At 48.8% G+C, this 15,488-nt stretch overlaps 1 pseudogene; it reads right to left on the bottom strand.

Moving 5' to 3' along the window:
• LOC147732946 (small nuclear ribonucleoprotein F pseudogene) overlaps positions 1 to 5,159 on the bottom strand; it is a 54,681-nt pseudogene extending 49,522 nt beyond the window's left edge.
• Positions 5,160 to 15,488: the final 10,329 nt, after the last annotated feature.

The following is a 15,488-nucleotide window of genomic DNA, read 5'->3' as shown; positions in this document are numbered from 1 at the left end:
GTGTGCGTCTCTATATGTGCATTTGTCAATGTAAGTACGTCTCTTCTCTGCTGTGTGCATCTTTGTTTCTATGTTTGTCTCTGTCTGTGTGTGCGTCTCTATACGTGTGTCAGTCTCTTTGTGTGCGTGACTGACTGTGCGTCTCTGTGTGTATGTTTCCATGTGTGTGTCTGTCTCTCATGCCACATCATTTCACTACACAAATACATTCCACGCCACACAATTTCACACCACACAATTCCACAACTAACAATTCCAATCCAACCCCCATAATTCCACTACACACCACATGCATACACTCTATAACACATGGCTAAAAGACATTTCCATTTACAATGCCTTTAGCTCTAACTCAAATAAATCCGAGACCTATTGCATTTCCATGCTTGTTTTGCTTTTTTATTGTGTACATTTCATTTTCTTATGTAGAAATTATGTGAATATGTCTCAAATTACTCTAGGTTACATGGTCAATGAGAAAAAACTAATAAGACTTACAGCCAGTGGGAGGAACTATGGGGTTCATTCAACTCCACCAACTTTAAGCTAATTGAGCCCCACAGTATGGATCAAACATATTTACTTATTTTGCAACAATAACATTTTAAACTTAATGTAAAAAAAAACTGTATTTCGTTCCATAAGTGATGGGGTGGGATGGATACATATGCAAATCAATGTTGGTAGTCCACCACGAACTACTAGACATGTGTCCTCTGCATGTGAACACAAGCACCCCTAGGCATGTTCAGGCTAGTTGGGCCTCGAAATGAGGTGCATAATAATAAAGTGTGTCCGTATCTGGGCATATCTTTTGCACTTTAATTCAACAATCTGAAGAACCGTTTTTTTTTGCAGTTTTATATCGTTTTATATAGCTCGAGCTCGCCCCAAGGACATTGGAGCACTTAACACAGCACTGTCTTACGAATTGTGGAGGCCCCAGGCAAGAAATATTTTGGGGGCCCTTGTTTGGAGCAACTTTGAATTTTATTTCCGATTTGTTTCTAACTCAAAGCCCCACGTTGCCTAACATTATCAATGTGTACATTACAAATTAAGATATACACATACACAGAAGTGAGTTAGAGAGAAAGTCCACCTTCCTAGGCATCTGACCACTTACATTACACACGGTCAGTTCATTTCTTAGCCACATGGAAATTAAGGGGCATGTTAGCAAGGCCTGGTGATATAATTATCGCCGCTTTAGCGTCTGTTTTCGGGCGATAAGTGGTGATAATTATATCACATTATCGTCAAGGACACGCTAGCGCGTGTTTCCTTGATGTAGAGCCCGTTTTTCACAGCCTCGCCTTGCAACGCTATTGAGATGCAAAGAAGGCGTGGCTGTGAAAACAACACATGAAAATATCGCAAAGGCAGCTTCGCAAAATTAACAAGAAGGTGCAGCGATAAAAAAATCGTGCTACCTCAGCCTTAATGTGGAATTTAACGTCTGTTAAATTCCAGACTAAGGCATACTAATAATGGTAGGTGGATTGAGCTGATACGACCACAGGGTCGTATCAGCAATGTTATCGCTGTTTTCCATGGAACATCGCTGGAAAACCAGCGATGTTCGATGGTAAACACCGCTATCGCTGAAATATTATCGCCATAGCGCTATGCATTGTAAATATAGTGTTATCATGGCGATAATTTTCAGAGATAGCCGGCGATAATATTTCTATCGCTATGTGGGGCCATCGATAGTTATCTCTGGACCTTGTTAACATGCCCCTAAGTGATTTACCCCAAATCACAGAATATTGAGCCAACTCCGACACTCGAGCCTGATTCCCCAGTTCCAAAGTCGGCCGCAGCGGCCCTAAAGCCGCACGTCTCCCTTTCATTCCAGTGTTTGCCTTCTATGAGTCTGGATTCGATAGCCTTGCTACTGTAATGCATCATGGTTCCTGGACTATTTTTTTTGCATTTTAATTTTTAAAGTATCTGCCCTCAGAAGGTTGATGCTTTATTTACACAATACTGTAGTTAGAGAGTCATTTACATAATGCAAATACATGCAATTCCTTACGCGTGTTTAGCTAATTATAAAGTCATCATATCTCCGCGAAGCCCTTCAATACTCTTTGCCAGCACTTCTTTCAGAACGGTGTGTTGCCACATGCTCCCAGCAGGCCATTGAATAGGAACAGAAGACGACATGCCTGGCCGCACACAGCCAGGAAACACCTGCTTGTTGTTTTAATTATTTATAATACACACGAAAATACCATAGAAAGCAGCTTTTCATAGCTCGGCGATATCGAGAACACACAAAAAAACGAGTCAAAAAAGAAATTTAAACCAAGCAATACGCTAAGCACACAAATAAAAAAGAAATATAATTTTATTAAAGGCATATAGTAAAATAGAGTTGCAATAAATCAGAAAGTTAAATTGTAGTTCAGCTTCCAAGGGGATTTAAAACATATACAAATGGATTCATACCTAACAGCTTTAGGGCATGGGTTCCAAAACTTGATTCAATGCACCTTTAAGGATTTGCTCTGTAAACAGGATTTAAAATATCTCATCAATGGCAATTCGGAGTTCAGACTTGGCCCTTGTTACTAATGTCTCTGAATGGTATACCTAGGGGGGGAAGGGGGGGCCACTCTGGGTCATTCTGGAGCTGGAATTACCAGTTCTGCAAACACCAGACTTGGTAAAGCCAGATGTGGAGACACCGCTATCCCCAGAGTCTCATGCAGTGCTCCCGGGACTGTAGGCAGCTGCTACATCCAACACCTGCCTGGTCTTTTCCTTCGCAATTGGGGGATCAGTAAATGCACCCACCTCCCCCACCGCTCCCCTACACATTCAGAGATTCCAACCCCTCAGTACCACCACATCTAAATCGGGAGATCTTGTAATGAGCCCTTTGAAAGCAGATTTCTGATGGGGACTCTAGTAGGGAATATTTTGGCTTGATATTCTGGGCTGGGTGATTTGAACTCCAGGGACGGCTCCTCCGTTATGGCGTAGGAGTGTTGCCCCAATGAAAAATAAAATGATAATAAAACCAGTTTATTATCATTTTATTTTTCTTGCGTAGCCAATTGCCAGCCTTAGGGCGGGACCATCCTGATGAAGCATCACTGAGCTGCAGGGTGGAGGAGAGTTGTGCACTGTAAGTACCCATGTCGGTTTGGGCAGGAGGCTTGGGATGGCCAAACTGACATGCGCACTTACATTTCTCCACCCAGCTGTGTTGCACAGCTGGGTGGAAAAAAGGTACAGGCTCCCAGTAGCCTGAGAGAGCGTTAGTTCAGCCCACTCAAGCCAATCACAGCCAATTACGGCACTGCTCTCCTGCTGGTGTTCCCAGCAGCAGAGCAGTGGCGTTATTGGCACCTGGGAGCCTGTGCAGTGTGCCCAGCGTAAAAAGAGAAGCACTGAGAACGCAGTGGTAGGTAAGTGTTTTGTTATTTATTATTCTCCCCTCACTCCTGTATGCATTTGTGTTGGCCCACTGCTTTGAGTATAGAGCAGCCGCCACTGCTGAACACTTTCCACATCAGTATTAGCAGTCTCCAGTGGATTTGTTGACTAACTCTAAACCAGATCAGTTCCTTCCTGCCATGGACTTGTGTTCAGGTTTTCTCAGAAGATGATTCTAATTGCTATGTTATATTTCCTCTGCAATTTAGTAAGTGGAGTTTTTAAGTACACAGACATGCAGTGCTGCAATCTGAAGACAGCCACTGTCTGTATTAAAAGTACCCTATGCTGGGGTGTGGCTTGAGGCGTCAAGATGGCGGTCACACTCTAAGAGTGCTCTGGACCCCTCCGTCATCCGCCTTGCATCCTCTCATCAGCGGCAGTCATCCGTTCTTCCTACCTGCCTTTGGTGGTCCCCTATGCTGAGGGGGCCACTCTGGACTGCTTGATTGGCGATTCGGGGCCCCCGGAGCCTGGTTTTGGTCCTTCTCTTCCCAGGGCTCCTAGGCTGTAAGATGGCGGTGGCCACTGCCAAAGACCAGCAGTGACTGCTGGGTCATTGCCCGTGGGGCTACTGTCGATGCACCACCCTCTGTCTGCAGCCCTCTTCGAGGGCTGGCCGAGGCCCTGGTTCGCTGACGTTCCTCTGTGGTTGAGCTCTCCCCCATGTCCTCTACGTCGGCGGTGGGAGTGCACTGGATGGGGCGGTCCCGCTGATCCTTCCGACGGAGTCCAACCTACAACTTGTGGCCAGGTGCCGGTGAGTGGGGACGACTCGAGGTTCAGCGACCTTGTCAGGTAGTGGTGCGGGGGCTGACAGCAGAGATCCTGGCCCCCCTCACAGGCCCACACTCCTCTTACTTGCACTGCAGTCCTGGCGTGACCCTGCTGGCTGCATCCTGCATTTGGGAGGCCTGTTTCGTCACCCCCTGCCGGGGGCGGCCTCCTTGAGGGGCCTGGGCCACGAGGTAGAGGCCTTCGCTGTGGCCTATTAAGGACAAGTAGCGCCTCTGTCCTGGGGTACCCGCCAGCTCAGAGTTTCCATCCCTTAACCCGCTGACTCCGCAGCACCTGGCATGACTCCTCCAGTTGCTTCTGTGGTCTCGACCTACCCCCCTGTACTTTGGTATGCGAGGGACCGGCCTGGGGGCCCACACTTGACAAACTTACTTCTCCTGGCACATCCCATACAGTGGTGGGGCTATCTGAAGAGGAGACAGCGCAGGGACTTCCCTGGGGCCAAGATCTGAAGGAGTCCCGCTGTAAGCTGCACGGACCCCCGGCAGAGACACATCTGAGGACCTTTGAGCACGTTCCTGGGTGGTTGGGGTGGAGCCTGGAAATCGGCTGCCATATTGCCAAGCCCCCCTGCTCCTCTCAGGCTGACAACAGGTCCCCCACCTTTGCCTACTCCTTCTCATCCCCATCATCGCTGCACGAACAGGCACAGAGACACCCCCCGAGTGAGCGCAGTTGCTGTGGGTTCTCTCCACCCCTGCCCGCTGGATTGCAGGTCCCACCTGGCTAAACCATGGACCCTCGTCCCACACCTTGGCCCGCATGCACTTACGGACGGGGAGCTTCTGTCTGGCATCAGCCTTGTGGACTGGGCAGTGCGGAGGGCCTTGGGGAACTGTGATCTCCCCAACGGCATTGGGCAAGGTGATCTCTTCTGGCGCTCTCCCATCGTTTTCTACTCCCTGCCACATGGTTGTTCCCTGGGTCCGCCCCCATTCCTCCAGTGGCCTGTGGAGCCGAGACTGACCTGGCCTCATTTGCTGAATAATTAATGGCCCAGGACGTGGTCCCCTCTTCTCTCCACCTCTCTCCGTTCAGGTGTTGACAGCTTCCGACAGCTACGGAGCCCCCCAGTGAGATCAGCCGCTGGTTGAGGGTTCTGGGGCGAGGAGAGGAGCCGTGTCCCTGAGCGCCGCTGTCTCCCGAGACCTGTGACCCCCGACTGGGGTGAACTCCTTGCCCAAACCCGAGTCTTGGCGGCCTGGGCACTTGTCCGGCCCCCACTGAGGCAAGAATTGGCTGACTGTGATCCTTCCATCCACTTGGCGAGCTATTTGGGACCGGTCCTCACGGCGAAGATGGGTACGGACCGTGCCCCGAAAACGCCGGCGCATCTGATGGCCCCCCCGGTGGGGCGTGATCTCTTAACCATCCTCCAGGCGATTGGCACCTCTCAAGCCTCTGTGGAAAGCAAAATCTGGGAGGTGCGGGTTGATAGAGCCCTTTTCCACCAGGACCGCCACAACAGCACGGTTGTCAGAGGTGGAGTAGCGCATCTCCACCGCAGAGGATGACTTGAGCCACTTGAAAATGCAGGTGGCCCGCCTGCAGACCCAAACCTCAGAGCTGGACCGGCGGGCAGAAGATGCAGAAAATCGCTTGAGGCAGAACAACCTGAGCCTCATAGACTTCCCAAAAATGTTGAACAAAGCCATGTGGACACCTTAATTGAAACATGGATTAAGTCATGGATACCCACTGAAGCCCTGTCGCCGTAGTTTGCCATCACGCATGCACACCATTCTTTGACAGCTAAACCTCCCACTGGAGCACCCCCTCATCCTATCATCATCTGGATCCTCCATTTCCGTGACAGGGACGCTGTCCTGAGAGGAGCCCGACTCCATGGTCCCTTGAAATGCCAGAACAGTACTATAATGATCTTTCCAGATTACACACTGGACGTTCAGGCCCAACGCCGTACTTACACAGACGTTATGCAGAAACTCCGTAACCTGGGTTTGCGTTATGGGCTCTTCTTCCCGGCTTGCCTCAGAGTCATTTTTCAGGACAAGGCAATCTTCTTCGACACACCTCAGGCAGCCTGGACATGGCTCACGGAGAAGCGACCTCTGAGAGTCAATCCTGCTCTCCCCCTCCCATGTCGGGCCCCTCCCGACCACCTCCCTCTCCATCCAAGCAGCAGCGGAGGCATAGCCACTGCCGTAGGAGGGGGGAGCGACGGTGGATCACTCATGATCGCCTGGCAACGGCCCACAACAGTTGCGCTCCACTGCGGTCCCTTCGACTTTGGGCGACCATAGCCGGGCCAGCTTCCTGCAGAGCATAGCACAAGACCGAGATTCAGCCTCGACGCTGCGCCCAGCTCTCTCCGACTCGGATCTGTCTTGAAGCCTGCCGCTCCGGGAGTTCGGAGATGAGGCTGGGCTCTGACCGGGAGGTCCCATGGCAATAACCTTGATTTGCACATCATTGGGCTTGTGGCAGTGTTATTTAAATACTGACAGTATATCATCTGACTAAATGGAGGGGTCCACCGCCGTCGCCATGACTTGCCCTGCTACCCGTTTTAGGATAGCTTCTTGTTTCTAGTTAGGGGCGACGGATGCTTCGGGTTTGGAAGTATAGGGTGGGGGGTGTTGGGAGTATTTAAGAGGGGGTTGATGCCCACCTTTTAATGTTTAGTTTGTTTTTGTTTGAGTTATTATATGCAGCCCTATTTTATCACTGTTTTCAATTTTTGTATGTAAGCCCACACTCACACCATCTCCTTCGGCAGGAGCTACACAATCAGGCATTGGCCTGTCCTCTCCTTATGTCACACTACATCCTACTACTTTGTGCCTAGATCCCCTCTGGCCCCCTGTGCCTCCGACCAACCACTTCACAGATGCACTTGCATGGTAGGTTCCTCCAGGTCCAGTCCTGGAACGTCAATTGGTTGTTAGACCGCATTAAACTCATTGCTGTCCATTGGAGCACTCATCGTCAGTACCCCGACGTCCTCCTCCTGCAAGAGGCACACTTCTTGGGAGCCCAGTGCTCCTTCCTTGCCCGATTTGGGTTTGATAGGGTTTGGCATTCGGGCTTCGCGCGGGGCTCCTGGGGGATGGCAATATTGCTCCGACGCGGGCTCCCCTTCACACCTCTCAAGGTCTCGACCGATACGCAGGAATGCTACATATCCCTCTCCGGCCGGCTTGAGGGAAAGGTCTTTAATTTTCTCTCAATCTACATTCCCCCACCATGCTTTCCTCCACCCTCCACCGCCTAACGGAGGTGATCACCGCCTTACCTCACGCCATACTATAATAGGCGGGGACTTTAACGCGGTACTGCAGCCCTTCCTCCTCACGTCTCACCTGTTCAAAATGACTCTAGGACTAGTCATCTGCCGTCGGCCTCTGCGACGCCTGGAGGCTATGGCACCCCGAGAGACACAGTACACTCATAACTCTGCAGCGCACCAAACTTACTCTTGTATTGACTTGCTTCTACACCCCGCCAATGACTGCCAACTGGTCTCTGGAGTTTCTATCCTTCCACAGGGAATTTCACACCACTCTGCTATTTCTCTCCACCTTGGTGCTTCCTTTGGGGGGACACGCCCGGTCTGGCGGCTTAATGCTTGGTTTCTGCAGGACGCAGAGTCTAAGGACGTGCTCGAGCTAGAGTTGAAAAACTACTTCTTGGTCAACACAGGTACGGTCCCCTCTGTTGGCATGTTGTGGGAGGCCGGCAAGACCACCATGCGTGGAGTGGCCCGAGGTCTAGTCCATTTGAAACGGGCGTAGCAGACCACCCGCCTGACCCAGCTCAAAGCACAAGCCGTGCGATTGGAGGCCGTGTCTGGTGCTGTGGCTGACGCCCACTCAGACAGACAACTCGCATTGCTTCGCGAGGAGACCCGCCAAATCTCCCTCAACTCGGGCAAAACACTGTGGCATTCCTCTGTGGCCCGTGCCAATGGGTGGGGAGGCAAAAATGGTAAACTGCTTCATAACTTGGTCTCCTTTCCTAGAGCTAAAAGAATTGTCCCCGAGGTCCGAGATGCCGCCGATACCCATCACTGTCCCTCCGCAGCCATAGCCCAGATCTTCTCTGGGTATTATGCCCAGCTCTATATGACCCGATCTCACGCAACATCCTTGACCTTGGCACTGGGATGTGCAGACGTCCGACTTCCCTACCTTTCCCAGTCTGGCTCAGCAGCCTCGACCGTCCCTTCACTCCAGAGGAGATTCAAGGTGCCATTTGCTTGTTACACTCTGGGAAGACGCAGGGCCGGGCGGTTTCCATCAAGAATACTATGCAGCTTATCAAGACCTACTGGTTCCCCATCTCACTAATCTTGTGGTCATTCCAAAGACCTAACCACCCTCCCACTGTTGTGCAGATTATCATCCAATCTCCCTTATTAACACCGAAATTAAACTCTTCATCACAGTCCTAGCCCAACGTCTTCGCTCCTTGTTATATGACTTGATCCACCCGACCAGTGCAGCTTTATGCCTGCACACGGCACCCAACACTGCATACAACGCCTCCATTTGGCCCTAGCCCATCGCCAGCGACTCACTCCATACCTTCAACACCATAGACTGGTCCTATTTAGGGGATGTTGAGACCTTGATGGGCTTCGGCCCCTGGTTTCGGAGCATCCTTCAGGTCCTGTACTAAAACCCACAGACAAGGGTCCTGATTAATGGCATCCTTTCTGAGGTGTTCCCCATCCGAAGAGGCACACGCCAGGGCTGCCCCCTTTCATCACTTTTATTTTCTCTGGCGATGGAGCGTTGGCATGCCTCACATCCGCCAATTCTCAGATTCAAGGGTGGTCTTGGGGTTCCCAGCAGACTGACAAAATTGCCTTGTATGCAGATGACGTTCTGCTTTTCTTGGCCGATCCGGAGAATTCTGGTCCACACTGTCTGGAGATGCTCCAGTCCTTCGAAGACGTCTCAGGCCTGCGACTCAACCCAGAAAAATCCACTTTGGTCCCCCTTCACCCCTCATGATCCTGCTTTGAATGGCAGTCTACAATCCCTATGCGAAGACAGTCATTTAAATACTTGGGGATTTGGATAACCCTGTTCCCTGACTGGACTGGGCTCTCAACCTTACCCCCCTGGTCACCAATGCCAAATCTGATCTCAAACATTGGCAATCCCTCCCGCTTAACAGTGTTGGTAAAGGAGCACTTTTTAAAATGATGATCCTTCCCCGTTTTTTATACATTCTACAAAACATTACTTTTCATCTCCCAGGTAGTTTTTTTGTAAGTTCGACTGGGTTATTACAAAGTTTTTGTGGGGGAATGTCAGACCACGTATGCCCCTGGCCCACTGTTGGATACCTCCCTATGATGGCGGTATGGGAATGACAAACCTCCATCTCTACTATCTTGCTACCCAGCTTATTGTTATTCACGACTGGTTCGCTGGGGGCTGGTCTGATCCGGCCTACCGGGTCGAACTCGAGATCATGGACTTTCCTCAGTTGCAGGCCTACCTATGCGGCTCCCCTATCCCACAGACTATTCCTCCCATTAACAGGGTGGTCTTAACGGCATGGCACTCTGCCCTGCGCTACACACACTGGGACAAGAAACTCACCCACCATACCCCCCTGTGGCACGGGACCTGGCTGCCGGAGATATCGACCCTCAATGGGTTTCGCCAGTAGGACCGGAGTGGATTCACACTTCTTGGGGACGTCTGGGTTAGGGACCACAGCCGAGCCTTCTCAGATCTGCAACAACGTCACTCCCTCTACCCGACACAGTTTTACAAATAGTTGCAACTTCACCACGCCCTCCTTGCACATATTTCCCCCAGTACCTCACTTCCCGAATTAAACCCACTTGAGGCGCAGGTCATGATGGGTTACTTGGGGAAGGGGGGAGTGTCACTGATCTATCGTTCACTGGTGAATAACAGTCCGGCCACCCTAGATGCGCTGCAAACATGTTGGGAGGGATGGGTGGGCCCCCTAGAGAAAGCAGACTGGTGAGACGTCCTCATGGCACCCAAAACCCTAACTAGCTCCTCCAAATTGCGCCTTATCCAACTCTATTATCTCATCACAGCATATCTGACTTCGGTCCGCCTACATAGGGCGGGCTTGCGTCCCCTACAAGACTGTACCCGACGCGGCCATGCCCCGGCCAATTTCTATCACATGGTCAAGCAATGCCCCAGTCTTACCTCCTTTTGGGCGTGTGTAGAATCTGAATTTACACAAACACTGGGTTGGCAGGTCCCCCACGACCCCTACCTCTCCTCCATGGAGTCTTTGATGGATTGGACGGGTCTCAGGACGACAAACGCTTCCTGGGTACGCCGGTGGCGGTTGCTAAGCGGTATATTGTTGCTGCTTGGTCCCAAGCTAGGCCTCCTACTGTTCGTAAACGGCGCAGAGGGGTGGATTGGTGTGCGGCCCAGGAGGAACCCTTCTTTGAGGCCAGGAGGTGCCCTGAAAAGTTTGAGAAGATATGGGGCAAGTGGTTAAATCTACTGTTTTGAAGTCTGTGTCAGCTTCTCCTTCCTACTAATGTTTCTTTCCCTTTACAGGACACATTGTGTTTATGGACGGTTTTCTTGGCTTGTGCCACCTAATGTCCGAAGGTGGTGAGTTTCGTTGTACTGTGTACTTCATGGCTTCCTTTCTTTTGCTCTCTGTATTGAAAATGTCAATAAAAATTGTTAATCAAAAATAAAAGTACCCTATGCTAAATGCTCAGTAAAAGGTCATACTGTGAGATTGGATAAAAGTACAGATGATCCACTTGTATCCCTTATCTCATCTTTAGCTTGAAGGATAGTACCTCTTTATAAATATCCTCCTGCACTATTCTATGCATCATGCCCAATTGAGGGGGGCAAGAGAAGGAAATAAGTTGTCGGTTTGGGCAACCTGCTGTGAGGACTTTAGAATTAGCCCCATTGAGGGGGAGACAATTAGCATGCATTGAAAGCAGCAACATCTTGCTATCACTGGAGTACCTATGAAGTTCAAGTAACATCTGTGTCACCTACATAGTGATGGCACTGAAGACCATAATCTCAAATCACTTGGCCACAGGCAGCATTAAATTATTTAAATCAAAAGAGACAGGCCGAATTGAGCCAAACTTCACATAGTATAGAGGCCCTTGGTGAAAGAAACGGACCCAACTTCACATACTGACCTTTGTCAAACAGAAGAAAATGGACCCAATTTACAGGCCTGTTGTGAATGCCCACCCGCTGGTCCAATCTTGTGAGAACCATCGGTACTGGGGCCAAATTCTGCTGGCAGTTCAAGAAGGATGAGGAGCCTTTGCCTGCACTTGCCCCTGAGGGCCAAGCATTCATCTCATACATCTGTGACCACTGCCTCGGTTCCACGATGGAGACGTACCAGATGACAATTGACTTGACACAAGGGTTGCCTAAATCTAAGGCAGTTACCTCAGCCCCCACGATTTCAGCAATAAAAGGAAAGGTTGATCTTGGTTGAAAATGTACTGGAACATTTGGTTCCAGCAATGACTTCTTCAATAGATGAAGAACAAGTGTCTGCTTTTGTGGAGTAGGGTTAATCCCTCTCAACAAAAAGGTGTATACTGTTTTTCTATCTGACTTTTGCTAACGGGCCTATCACTAATTTCATATATTTTGAGCCAAGATCATTGGTTTGGAACCAAAATGGATGCTGAGTCAACTCTATGCCCCAAGTCTGATGCTGACAGCAACAAAAAGGTTGAACTCTGACCATTCTTCAGTATAGTTGCATCAGGTTACAAGACTGGGCCACTTTGTTTCCACCTTTAGCAATGTCCTAACAAATGGCTCCTTTTTTGCCCATAAAAAGAAACTACTGAGGCAAACAGTTTGTTGACAGGGTAAGTTCCTACTATTGTCGCGCTCTTTATAAAAGGTAAAGAGATTCAACAAATTGTTAGGAGCCTTTCCAATGCTTGTCAAAAAAATACAACTTATTGTCTTGTACGATAGCTTTCTAATAGGGTTTACACCTGAGATATATGTTTCTTTGCATTTAAATATATATATTTTCTCCAGAGTCGTTCCAGTCGTCGGCCCTTATATTTTTGCAGAAACAGCAAGAAGTGGGATGCCCTTTTGATTCAGTGAGGCGTTTGCCTTTAAAAGACACCACTTATTGAATCTTCCACGGGATTGGTGAGGAGAGCCTTCGTGTCCATTTTAATATTCAACTGAATGTAGAATGTGGCATAGGAAAATACAAAGGAATTTTCAGAAAATAAACTAAAATGCACACCCCTTGCAAACGGTTTAGGTGTCCTGTTATGGTCTGCCTGAACTGAAAATTGATTTAGAAACCTGCAAATAGTGTTCTCGCCAGGGGCACGTAGGACAGCAGCCAAGTTAGCCTGCTTAATAACTCACCTCACTGAGTACATTCTTCATTATAACCCAAGTTAGACCTACTACAGTCTTAGTCAGTACTTGTTAAGTTGCAGAATAAGCACATTTGTTTTGCCTTTTCTTGTGACCCAGACTTATAGGATAGCCTGCATCTCAAGGTGCGGCTGGACAACCTCACATTAGGATCTCATAGTGTGCTTATAACACAGGCCTCCGGCTAGGCATTGACGTCACAGCTAATTCCGGGGTCCTTAACCTCCCAGGGTAAATCACTGCTTTCAGGCCCAACTGCGTCATGTGTGCGCATAAACAGAGGTTGTTTTCTTAAGTAGTGGAGCGAACAGAAGCCACAGCATGGTAAAAGAGCGGTGCGAGTGCACAGCTCAGCAGGCCTGTTTGTAAACACGAGAGTGTGTGCCCACCTCTCGAGGGCCAGGCTGTCATTAGAGTGAGGTGAGCTGTGCAAATGTGTCTCCTATAAGTAGCCTGGTGCCTGTTCAGCGCTTTCTTAGTTAGTGTACCGTCGCCAAATACAGACAGAGGGCATGGAGCAGGCTGGCGACGAAGTCAATGCTGAGGAAAAAATACAAACGCGGGTCGGGTGACAGACTTTTCAAGAGGTGCGCACAAACCGTGCCGTCTAAAGGAGAGTGGGTCAGCAAAGGCCTGTAATGGCATATCACTTAGTCACTGCGAACACATCTCTCTAAAACAGCGTTGACCGTTTCACTTTCACCACCAACTGCTCTGTGTCGGCATAAATATTTTTATTATAGATCATTGGAGGTGTACACTGTGCCTTTCCTAAGTTTTTTATTGCTGTAAAATGGAAACTGTTTTCATGAGGGTAGACGCGGAATTTTATTTCTACCCTCCTCCAAGCAAGTCGTCTGACGTTTCAGAGGGCTGCCAGTTGGCGCTAGCAAACATCCCTACCCAAGGGCGAATTACCTTTAACCACAACAAACAAGACCATACGCATATATTTCAGGTATAACTAAGCAGCTTCCCTTTGAGTGTGATGAGATTCTGAAAGCAGGCTGTCTTTTTTTTCAGGGGTGTAAACTGAATGATTCTTCAGGGGGGAGGGGGCTCCATGCTTTCTTCAGTGCTAGGTTATGTTCTTTGAGTTGTGAAGGGTCTGGAGGGAATTTTGTCCTTGCACTGAGACGCGGTTTTAGATAGGTTGTGAGGAAGTTTAAAGGCACAGAGGTTTGCGTGTGTTTGTCTCAACGCAGATGGGTTGTTTCTGTGTATGTTTCAAGGAAGAAGTGGTTGTTTGAGTGTATGTCTTATGGCAGAGGGCTGTGTGTATGTTGCAAGGTTATTCGTGTATGTTTCAAGGGAGATGGGGTTCTTTATGTGTCAAGCTGCATAGGGCTGTTTGTGTGTATGTCTCAAGGCCGACGGAGTTGTATGTGTGTGTGTCTCAAGGCACAGATAGGTTTGCATGTGTATGCAAGTGAAGTGGGTGAGCCTAGCAAAGGGCACGGACACACGGACAAGCAGTGGCGGCTCCTCCGCTAAGTAGCGTCACCCCACTCCTTTTGAGCAGTATAAAGGAACAATAAAATGATAACAAGTCCAAGTTATTATCATTTAATTTTTTTCCTTGTTGTGGCAGCTTTGATGACAGAGCAGGGGAGGGGAGGAGTGGTTTGTACTCCCTAAGTGCTCATGAATGTTTGGCTGGCCGTGTAGGGCCGGCCAAACAGGCATGCGTACTGTGCATGTTCTCCAACTAGGCTGCATTACAGCCTGGGTGGAGAACATGACAACGCCTCCATCCCCAATCTGAGCACTGAACCACAGTGCTCAGACTAATTGGCTCAGGGGAGCCAGGGTGCTCAGCTCCTGTTCGGAACAACGGGGGAGAGAGTGGTGAGATGCGGCGAGACAGTACGTTTTTTTTTTACCCCCTCTACCTCACCGCTCTTTGCCCTCCCACCCCCGATCTGTGCCAGCCACATGGCAGACAAGCCCTGCTTGTTTGGTGGTGAGGGTGAACTCATATTTGCCAACATTCTAAGACCAAAAAGAGGTATGATTTTTCAGTTTCAAAACCACTAGTTAGTGTAATGACGACATCAATGTGTAAGGACATGCCTCTTCTTGCATGATCACTCCCACAGTTTTGGAATGATGGTGCTGATTGTTCGACTCTGAAAGTGCACTGAGTCATGCCAATCAGGCCTTAGTGCCAGTGCTCCGACCCTTAAAATGTATATGTCAAATTGGTTTACCCACAATTAGCATATGTTAACTTACTCATAATTCCTAGTGTATGGTCCCAGGGGTACCTAGAGCCTGTAAATTAAGTGGTGCGTGTACACTGTGGCACTTATTGTGCCACCACAAATGTGACAAAGAAGGTGTTAGCCCTCATTTTCAAGATGGACATATGCTATTCAAGACAATTCTGGATCGTTCTGGGACCAGAGTTAGCAGTGGCTAATATCCCACTTTGATACAAAGAATAAAACGAATTCGACAAGAAGGGAGATAACATAAATTTTAAACAAATAATAGTTATGCAGGAGGTCAAGAATAAGAGAGATGACTCATCATGAGTTAATAGGTGAGGGCCTCTAGAGTGAAGAATATTAAACCATATAATTCCATACAATGTAACCACGCATGAGCGAAGAATTTGTGGGACCTCGTTACTAAAATATAATTTTTATACTATATATTAACTGTGGGCTGAAGAAGTTGGTGTGAACCATTTTGTTGTCCACTGACCGAAATGGATTGGCAACAGATTCTGCTTTAATCATCCATGAGGCATGCCTATCAAGCCCCAAAAGGCAGGGTGCACTGTATTAAAAAGAGCTTATGTGATTTAGCAGTAAAAACCTTGCATTGTTGTTCTTATTTTGGCAATGCTAG

Source organism: Lissotriton vulgaris, chromosome 2_1 (assembly GCF_964263255.1).
Source record: "Lissotriton vulgaris chromosome 2_1, aLisVul1.2, whole genome shotgun sequence".
Taxonomy (NCBI): Eukaryota; Metazoa; Chordata; class Amphibia; order Caudata; family Salamandridae; genus Lissotriton; species Lissotriton vulgaris.
The sequence above is the reverse complement of the archived record's forward strand: the minus strand, read 5'-3'. Positions and strand labels throughout refer to the sequence as shown.